Raw genomic sequence first — 11,411 nt, forward strand, 5'->3', positions numbered from 1 at the left:
ATAATATCTTTCTTAACCTTAACTGCACCTTCTGCTACTTATTCCTCTGCAATATCGTCTAAGTTGTTTATAACCTTATTACCTATTATAACAGACTTCTTCTTATCTCTATTAAATTTAGAAAGCGCTTATAGTAGCTTAAACTTTATTATCTTAAGCTTCTCTAGCCTCTTAGCAGTAGAACCTATTGCTCTCTTCTACTGCTTCTATATAGTAGCTCTAAGTATAGTAACCTTAGGATTTACATTCTATGCTGCTTTATGCGTTGCATCTAAAGGTTGCTCTATATACGTACTAGAGGAAGGCGCTTATATACACTAGTAGAGTTAATAATAGTTTAGCGCTAGTTATTGCAGAACCTATAGTTAGATGCTATTGTATCTAGGCTTCTTACGTAGAAGAGACGTCGTTATTAGAAACTATTCTAGTTAGCAGCGCTAGTATTAATATCGTAGTAGTATTAGTTACTATAGTATCTATCTATTGTTAGTATTAACTTCGTATTAGCTAAAGCTAGGCAGAGAAGTTCTAGATTACTGCTTTTTAGATCTAGAACTTCTCTAGCTAAGTATAGATAGAGCATACCTAAAGTCTCTAGTAGCATATTATTATCTTCTAGTTACTTTTTACTATTTACAAGTGCTTCTATAAGAATGCGCATAGCCTCTTATTACGTAACAGCAAGAGATACGTTAATAGAGTAGATATAATTATTATCCTTAATATCTATCTTAAAGTCCTTTATAAGGTATTATGCGTATTCGCCTTTAATAAGAATAGCACGTTTCTTATTAGGATTCTAAATAGAACTAGCTTACTCTTAGGTTTTTAGCTACGTTATCTCTACGTGCATTCTAGAGTTTTTAAATACTAGTAGAGATCTGCTATGCGTTGCAAAGACTGCCTATATAGTTATTAAGACTTATAGATACCTCTAGTTCTAACTTATCTAATTTATCGTCTATAACTACTAGCTTTACTTTAGTACCTATCTTTATTTATATGCGCACTCTCTTTAGTATTTTAGCTAACTTCTACTAGAGTCTATTACGCTTACTATTAGTTATATTAACGAACTCTTATAAGAGTACTAGTTTATAAGACCTCTTCTACTTTAGTGCCTTAGATGCTACTAGTGCCTTAGATGCCTTAGATGCCTTAGATATCTTAGTTACTACTAGTGCCTTAGTATTTAGTAAACTCTATTTCTAGGTCTTAATTAGCTAGTAAATAGCCTACGCTCTATTATAGTAAAGGTTTAATAGAATTCTAGAGTACTTATAATAACTATCTATATCTTTAAATAAGCGCTATACTATGTTAAGTATAAAGAATGCTTCCTATATTAGGCTATTCTATCTATTGCAGTTTGCATAGTTTGCAATAAGACTAAATTAAGAGTTCTGCTTCTCTATTATAGTAGTCTTTCTAATAGAGGCAAAGTTACCTATCTCTGTTCCTAGAGATAGCGAATCTAACTCTTTTTAAACCTTAATAAATATAGAAACGATAGTAGTCTTAACTAACTCTATAAACGCTGCTAAGTTATCTCTAAAGTACTTTGATAGAGTTAAGGTACTTTATAAGGCTTTAATATTATTACTAATAGTAGGCATAGTAAGCTATAGGTTTAATAGGCAAGTAGCAGTAGCGTTATTAGAATTAAGCGCTAGTATATCTATATTAGTTAAGGCGTTACTATCGCTCTTATTATCCTCTAGATCCTTAGTAGCATAATCTAATTCCTCTGCTAGCAATATTGCCTCTTAGTCTACTATTAGAGTTGCTCTTAGTTCTTATTCCTAGTTAGCGTTATCTATATCTATTAGCTCTTTGCTTACTAAGAGTTATTATTGCTTATACTAGGCTAATAAAACTCTCTAATACTTAGCAAACCTTTCTAAAAATATTTCTCATATTTCATCGTCTAGAATAAAGTTACTATGTATATCTGCCTATATAAAGCTACCTTCACCTATTAGATAACTAGTGTTAATAGCAAATAGCACGTAATCTTCTAACTCTACCTTCTAGAGCTAGAGTTTGTATTAAGAACGCAGTAGAGAATATTACCAAAGCAGCTAACGTATTCGTATTCTTAAAGTTTATACCTTTCTATATCTTATGCTAGCATAATAATATAACTTAGTATATTACTCTAGTGTACTCTACGCTACGCCTAATTAGTATTATTATTGCTAAATAATAGCTTATCTAATACTATAAGTAATAGAAGCAGCTTATATTTATCTAACTTAATAGATAGGCAGGATATACGTAGTTAGTTAGCTTTCTCTGCAATCTAGTTATCTACTTTATTATTACTAGTAGAGTTGTTATCTCTATTCGCTGCGTCTCTATTACTAGTATTATATCCGTAGCTGTCTATATCTTTAGTAAGCACGTAGAATTAATCCTCTTATAAGTTATTATTAGCTATGCCTTCTGCTATTATGCTTTTAAGAACGTCTTTCTAAGTAGCTCCTAATTTAACTAATATAGCAGACCTAAATATTCTTCTATAGATTATTTAGTTAGAGTTATTCTTACCTCTTAAATTAATATCCTGCAGCTAGGCCTAGGCAGGATTATTCTAGCTTTAGAAACCTAGAACTTTCCTAGGCGCTCTTAGTCGCAAGATAGGTCTTTAAAGAAATTATTAGTAATATAGCTATAATTCTGCAATAGTCTAGTAGTAAAAAGTACGCAAAAAAACATAAGTACAAAAATCTAGTCGCAGAACTATACCTAAAAGAAAGATTCAATTCTATTATAATATTAAACAAAGCTAATTAGTTCTTATAGCATCTAATTCTTATTGCGTAGTTTAGTCCTTAGCGCACGTAGTAGTCGTAGAGCTAGGCTCTAAGCTAAGCAGAATTATTTTAGCTTTTTCTATTAAACTTAGTCGTTTTCTTAAGATTAATTAGCCTAAAGTTAGCAGTATTTTAGCAAAGTTAGTAAGAGAGAGAAGGTATAATAGAAAGGCTAGGCTAGAAAGAGTTTATATACCTACGCTAGTAGGTCTTAGCAGTATAGAAAACCTAGAACTTTCCTACCTAGCTCTTCTTTTTCTAGCTTATATATCTTATGCACTTATACTCTACTGCTGCTATAGTCTCTTTATAGAGTTGCTATTATCGTTAATAAATAATATCTATATTAACTAGTTAAGTCTAAGGATAATTTAGCTAGCCTTATAGTCTTCTCTATAGTTAACTATGCTAGAAAAGTAAGTTTATAAGGCTTTATCTCTTTCTCTATTCTATTATAGTTTCGTCTCTCTTATATAGAATATCTATAGTTTCTATATAAGAGAATATCTATTCTATAGATATGCCTACGTATCTTAGATTATACATTTATCTCTATAGTTAGCGCTAGGTTGCAGATATTTTAATATTTATTCTATATCTAGATCTATCTATTTCTTATAGCAATTAGCTAGTATAAGACATGCTTAGCACTGCCCTTTCTTCTATTTATTATCTATCTTCTATTAATACTAGCTTACTATGCTCTCTATAAATTTTATTATAGAGCTATTATAAGGTCTGCATTCTATACGTAGATAGTTAAAAGGTTCTTGCATAGCAAAGCATGCTACGCAGTGTTTAATCTAGTAGTTTCTTATCTAGATAAACTTCTAGTAAAATATGCATTCTATCTCTAATAACTATGCTTTATATCTACTAGCGTTAAATTCTAACTCTTAGCTCTACTTTACTGCAGTATAATAGAAATTAGAACTTAATAGCGCGTAATATGCTTAGTATATGCTTATAGTAGGTCTTAATTACTTCTGCAGAGAAGCGCCTATATAGGTTTATATAAGATTAATACTTTAGCGTAGATATTTCTTTAGACTAAACACTAATAGGCTAGAAGATAGGTTTCTTAAGAATAGGTCTATATATAGCGTGTAGCGTTAGCTAGATAAGGTATAACTATAGTTAGATATATATATTCTAGGTATAGCTATAGCCTTATTAAACAGAGACAGCTCTATATATAATAATAGAAGTTTATACAATTACTTTAGAGTAATAGGCTCTTGCATTTAGCTTAAGATTAGAGTTAGATACGTTAGCTTATCTATTACTGTCTTAGACGCTGTTATCTTACTATAGTATTAGTAATTAGATAGTTAATTAAACTCTTCCTTTAATAAGAAGTAGAATTGCTTTGCATAAATATTATACTTTTCTTCTGCTAGTCTGCACATCTTATAGGTCTTATCTCTATTAAAGTATTAGTTAAGAATCTAACGTTAGCATATAGGCTCTATTGCATTTTCTTAGATAAATATATTAATATTAGCTTAGTAGTCTTCGCGCGCTTTATTATAAAATACATTCCTAATTCTTAGACCTAGAATAAGCCTAGCTAGGCATAAGAGCCTATCTCGCCTAGCGCGCTCTACTTCTTAGTTCTACTAAATCTTATATATTAGTTTAGCTGCTTGCAATACAGCCTAAACGTCTCTAATATTAACTCTAGTGTTAAAGGCAGTAGTTGCTAGTAGTATAGTAACTAACGCTAGTACAAAACTCTGTTAGTTCTTTTCTTATTCTTTTGCTAATATCTGCCTATAGAATTTATAGTATTAGAGTATAGATGCTAGTTCGTTATATATAGACGCAAACTTAACGTAGAAGATTATCTTTTTCTATATTACTAGTTCTGCCTTAATATAATTTACTATGTCTATTATGCTTATATGCTTATTTAGTAGCATTTAAACTTCGTATTAGATATTACTGCAGATAGTTAGTTTGCGAAAAGTATACGTATTACTTAAGATGCCTAGAAGTTAGTAGGCTTCTCGTTGTTCTTTAACTAGAATAGTAGCTAAGAGTAAAGTAATCTATATTACGTACTTAGTAATAGTACGCAGGTTAAGTAGATAGAGCTAATAGAATATATTAGAAAGTAGAATATAATAGAACTTATCTACTATAATTCGCTCTAATCTTCTAGTAGCGCTAAGTCTCCTAATTAGCAATATAAAGCTATTGTTTATAATGCTCTCTAGTATTATAAAAATAATAGAGGCTGTTTTGTTATAGTATCTCTTCTCTTATACTAATGCTTAGATGCTTAGCGCCTTATACTGCTTTTTAAGATCTATCTATATAGCTGCAAGAGGTATAAGAATAATTATTATACTATACTTAGGAAAGCAAGCTAGAAGGAAGAATATTAGGCTTTTTCTACTACTAGTTCTAGTAATATATAGTACAATAACGTTACCTCGCATAATACAGCAAATAACTTATTCTTACTATCCTCTAAATCTCAAAAATTAGCTATATATAGTGCAAAGAAGAGCAGTATAGTTTACGCCTATATAGTTAGCAACTTTGCATATAAGTCTTTAGTCTATTACGTTTATTTGCGTTGCTATATCTAGATTAAAGTCTTCTAGTGCTAGAGAGAAGTTTAGAGCGCAATACTACTATATAGATATCTTAAAGTATGCCTTAGCTATATTATATTTTTAAGAGAATATTTATATTATATTAACTGCGTAGCAGATATAAGCTATCTCTGCTAAGTGCTCTGCCTGCATTTCGCGCGCTGTCTATTTTAACTTTATTAAATATCTTCTTAACGTCTTCTTTAGATAGTTCTTTTAAGATTAGAACCTATATTCTTTAGTTTGACAGCTAAAGGCAACAATAAGGTAGCGTAATATACTTATCATTAATTTCTTATCTTATCTACCTATAAGTTGCTGCGCGAATAACTTAACTAAGTAGAAGTAAGTTATAATGCTATTTTCTATTAATATTAGGCTAAAGCAGAGCGCTTGCAGCTTAGAGGTAGTAGTAGCCTTAAAGGCTTAGTATTACTTTATATTGCAGTAAGATATAAAATAGTTAGATAAGCTAAAGATACTAAACTAGCATGCTGCTAACTTTGTAAGGTAGAAAGTAGTATATTATCTTAGTTAACTTATTCTAGTTATAGCTCTTATAGTATTATAGAACAACAGCAACTAGTCTATTATAGAAGAATATATTTCTTATTCTATTATTAGCAGTATTCTCGTGTTATAGGCTAAGAATCTTAGTTTCTTAAGTAGGTTATCTACTTATAAGATAAATAATACATAGTAGATAGCCTAGAAAGGTCTAAACTAGATTGCAATAACGCTAAATTTATGCAGAGTTAGTTAAATCTAATATAATGCACTCTTTAAACTGCAAGTAATCTTTTAGTTCTACTAGCTGCTATCTAATAAAGCCTTTACTATATATAAGGCTTAGGTTTTCTATAGAGAATACTATATATCTAGAAGTTATCTTTAATAGGTTATTAACTAGAGTGCTCTATAGAATAGTAGGCAGTTCTAATTACTAGTGCATAAAGGCAAGCTTATAGAGAATCTAAGATGCTTCTTTATATTTATTCTATACTACGTTAGAGAATTAAGGTAACGTTGTGCAAATAGAGCGTATAGTAACTATATTACTATTCTAATACACAAATGCATCTAGATTCTTGCTATATTAGAAGCAGCTAATATATTAGCTAGTTGTAATAATCTAGTTTATTAGTATAGGATACTCTATAGTAAGGTAGTTATAGATCTATATCTTAAATCTATTAGCTATATTACGATTAGTTTCTTTAATTAACGCATCTAGCAGAGGTTGTATCTACTTCTATTTAGCAATAAGGTCTTTAGCCTTAGCAAGACTAAGAGCCTCTATATCTAGAGCTATTATTAGGTTATCTAGATATATTACAGCAAAGATATCCTAAAGTTCTTAAAGACTAGCAAAGCGTATAAGTTTTTTAAGAGCAGAGAGGTTAGTAGCAAAGTTATATACCTCTTAGAATCTGCATTCTATAGGTAATAAGAATAGAAAGGCAATAGGTATAATAAGCGCTAGTTTAAAGTTAGTAGAGCGAGCTATTTATTAAATAAGAGATAGGAAGAATTAGTAGCACTGCGCTTTAAGTATATTTAACTTAGTTTAGTTATATTATACTATAATAGTTTCTTAGCTTATTACTTGCTATTAGAAAGTTATTATAAGTATTATCTATGCATGCTATTATCCTATACAGAGAACTAGAGTTAGTAGGCATATAAACTCTTATATAAGTACGCAGTAAAAGAATATAAATATCTTTTGCAGAGGCAGTATATAGCAAAGATTAAAGTTCTAGTATATCTCTAAAGAGAAAAGAGGTATATCTGTTATATTCTCTTATATAACACAGATACGCGCAAATTAAGATATTTAAAATATAACGTTTTGCTATATACAAACTATAGCCTTTACAGTATTATATAGAAGGTGTAGTTTAGGTTTCTTTTTATTATCTAGTATAGTAATATACTTAAGCGTCTTCTTCTATGTTTTAAAGCTACTAAAAACCTGCAGGAACTTAGTATGCGCGATCTATAAGTTAGTCTTAACTAATAGTATATTTAGAATAGCTCTTAGGCGCTCTGCGCGTTCCTCTTTAGCCTACTATAATACCTCTTATAAGTTATGTTTATAGTAGAGCGTTAGTAGCTAAGTTAGATTAATTAAGACTCTTATTCTTAGAGTTAGGCATGCTAGGTTCGTAGTTTAAGAGCATAGTAGAGTTATTATTTATACTATTAGTTATTAGTGCTAGTACCTTAAAGTAACAGATAAGAGTATAATTAGTAGCAGCTCTACTACTAATACTCTAGAAGAAGCGTTAGCTATAGATTATAGAGACGTTACTATTATACTATTGCTCTTAGTTTAGTAAACTATCTTCTAATATATATTACAGCCTATATTCTTTATAGAGATAGTTAACTAGGTTCTGCTTAGTAGACTTGCTGTAGTTAATATGCTTGTATACGTTATATTAATATAATCCTTTATAGAGTTTTAACTCTAGGTACGCAGGAACAGCTTCTATATACTAAGAGAAATCTAAGTATTCTCGCTTTAAGAGTATATCTTCTACTAGTTATTAAATATAAGCTTTAATAGATTAACGTTATTATAGCGTTATATCGCTTTAGTAGTTATTGCAGAAGTAGTATTTAACACTGCATAGTAAAAGAGCATATTAGTAAACAGCATATATAATAATCCTATATTAGTAGTTAATAATAAGGTAATTAGAATAAGATATAATAGTCTAGTGTTTAATAGTATTAGTAGCATCTATAGTATTTTAACTTTTATCTATAGTAGAAATCTATTACTATGCTAATTTTAGCTAGTTAGTATAGTAGTCTTCGCTAACGCAGATATAACTTTAGCAGCTCTATACTATATATATCTTTAGCTTATATGCCTTATAATGCTGCCTTCTATTCTAAGGTTAATACTAACTTTATCTAAGAGGAATAAGAAGATATATGCGTTGCTTTACAACACTTTATTAGAGTTTAAGTTAAATATACTAATTTATATAGCGCTAGAGAGCTATAGTAAGCCTACGCACGCGTTTATTTTGCTAATGCTAGAAACTGCACTGCGCTAGATTTGCTAGCGCGTTAATAAGTATTAGCTTATATGCTTTATTAATGACATATATAATAACTCTATTAATAAGATTACAGTTTTAGATAATAATGCTATATCTAATAATATAATAGCTAGCTATAAAGGTACGTCTAAGTCTAAGCTCTGCGTACGCGCTAAACAAATGCGTTTGCTAAAAGAAACGTCTATAAGATAAGCTAACAAATAGTTAAAGGATAAACTAGATAGCGCTATTATGCAAACTATAGCAAGTACGTAGGATTAGATAAGTGCAAAGCAAGATAAGGTATTATATAGTAACTAGAAACAAAAGTATTACAGGTTTACGCAGAAGTTACTAAGTATAAGCATTAAGGTAGTTAGAAATATAATAAATAAAGCTGCAGTAATTAGAATAACAGACTGCTTAAAGAACTAGCAGTTAATATTAGAGGCGTAGAGATCTTAGCATTCTACTAGAAAACGTCTATTCTCTAGAGTTAAAGGCAAGCTTCTTATAATTTATGCCTATAATAATTCTAGTAATAAAGTAGAAAGTAATTCTTTTAGTATCTATTTATAGAGTTAACTAGTGCTATCTTAGCAGCAAAGCAATAAAGTTAGCAGTTTGCATTTAAGTTATGCTAAGGTAGACGAATTTATAGATTTATTTAACGCTGCTAGAAGAAGTTAGATAGTTAGTATTATTAAGGATATGCAATATTAATAGATCTTAGCTGCTATATATACACAGTATAAGACTCTAGTTATATTAGTCTAAAAGTAAGTAAACTTAATAGGTAGCAGAGGTAGAGAGTTTGCAATAGTAGTAAAAGAGCAGTTATTTAGATCTATATATTAGAGCTAAGAGAGCAAGCGCGCAACGCTAAAAGAGAATCTCTCTAATTAGAAGACATTTAGATAAGTTCTAGAGAATAGGCAGTAATAGTCTATACTAAAAGACTAGTTTAGTATTAGTATTTTTACTTTGCTGCTGCGAAGCATAGTATTAAACTACTTTATAGAATAGAGTTTACTAATAATAAGGTTTCTTTAATAGGTTAAGATAGTGCAGTTATATAATATAACTATTAAACTAGTATTGCAACGTATTAAGAATATATACATATCTTATATAATAGATAGTGCTCTGCCTCTACCTTTATAATTAGAAGAGGCAACTAAGAATAAGTTAGCAATTAGAGACTCTATAGAATTTCTTTTACCTATTAGTAACAGTTAACAATTAGTTAAGAAAGTTAGAGACAGCAATAATATTAGCGCAATATAGTATAGCATAAATATATAGGTTATTAAAGATAGCGTTATCGTTTAATAATAGTTCGTGTTAAGAGAAGAAGAAGATAGGCAGAGTTATTTTACTTTTCTTTAATGTTACTATAATAAGACCTAGAATATCTCTAATAACCTCTTATAACGTATTAGCAGTAGCTGCACTCTGCTTATATGCAATTTCAGCTACTAAAAGATATTAAAATACTTAACTCTGTTAAAATATCGCTTAACTCTGTTAAAATATTGCTTAACTCTGCTATAATATTGCTTAACTCTGCTATAATATTGCTTAACTCTGCTATAATATCGCTTAACTCTGCTATAATATTACTTAATTCTGCTATAATATCGCTTAACTCTATTAAAATATCGCTTAACTCTATTAAAATATCGCTTAACTCTGCTATAATATTACTCAACTCTGCTATAATATCGCTTAACTCTGCTATAATATTGCTTAACTCTGCTATAATATCGCTTAACTCTGCTATAATATTACTTAACTCTTAAGTATGCATAGGCTAGCTTAGCACTATTATTAACCTAATATTAGAAATCCTAATATGTATAGCAGTTCTTAGGTTTTTCAGCTATCTTCACTATCTCTAGCTTATCTCTAGATTTTCCCTAGATTCTGCCTAGCTTACTCTAACTTTGCTGCTGCACTGCCACTGCTAAGGATTTCAGCTACAAAGAACACTAACATTCTCTCACAAACTTCAACGCCCTGCAACTTTACAACGAGAAGAGCTATAAAAAAGATAGTTGCAGATCTGAAATCGCCTCGCAATTCTGCACAATATAGCCTACTAGAATATATCTGCAAAGTACTAGAACGTTAAGAGAAACTGCGATGAATGTTAGAGTTTTGATGTTCCTTTACCTATAACTTCAAAGCCTTGCATCTTAACGAGTATTAGAGCTATGAATAAACTGTTTAGAGATCTAGATTCCTCTTATAAAACTGCACAAAATAGCTTCTTAGAAATATATTATTTCCCCCTAGAAGGTTATTTATTTCCACGTTGCATTCCTACAACATAGCGCCTTACTAAGGCCTATTCTAATTAGCTAAGCTCTGCATTCTCACTAGAAATGCAGGTAGACTCGAGGACAAGCTCTATCGTTACTAAGATTATTTAAGTAGTAGTTAATAAGATAAGCAGAGTTAGAGAGTATCTAATTACTATAGTAAAGAAAGATAGAAGAAATTATATCTAGCTCTATAAAGTTAATATCTTAACTCTATAGCGCATAGCAAGAGTATAGAGTATACTCTATCTAGATAAGCATCTTAGAGGCTATATTAGATAGAGTAGAGGTAAGCTAGCTAAGGCCTAGCATTTAGCCTAAAGTATTAGCTTTACTAAGTTAGTTAGAAGTAATTAGATCTTCTATAGTAGTTATCTCTAGCATATTACTTAGTTTATTAACTTTAGTATTAGCAGTATATAGTTTAGAGAAGTATACGTTAACTTACTTAGCTTTATTATCTAAACTTAACTCTATATTAATAGAGAACGCTAGCACTAGTAGTAGCTTTAGCTTCTTTATAGGGCCTCTAGTTAAATATACTATTATTATTTATTTATTCTAGATATGAAACGCAAACTGGGGGTATCATTAAAAAACAAGCTAGACCAA

This window comes from Parastagonospora nodorum (genome assembly GCF_000146915.1).
Source record: "Parastagonospora nodorum SN15 chromosome Unknown scaffold_8, whole genome shotgun sequence".
In the NCBI taxonomy this organism is placed as follows: domain Eukaryota; kingdom Fungi; phylum Ascomycota; class Dothideomycetes; order Pleosporales; family Phaeosphaeriaceae; genus Parastagonospora; species Parastagonospora nodorum.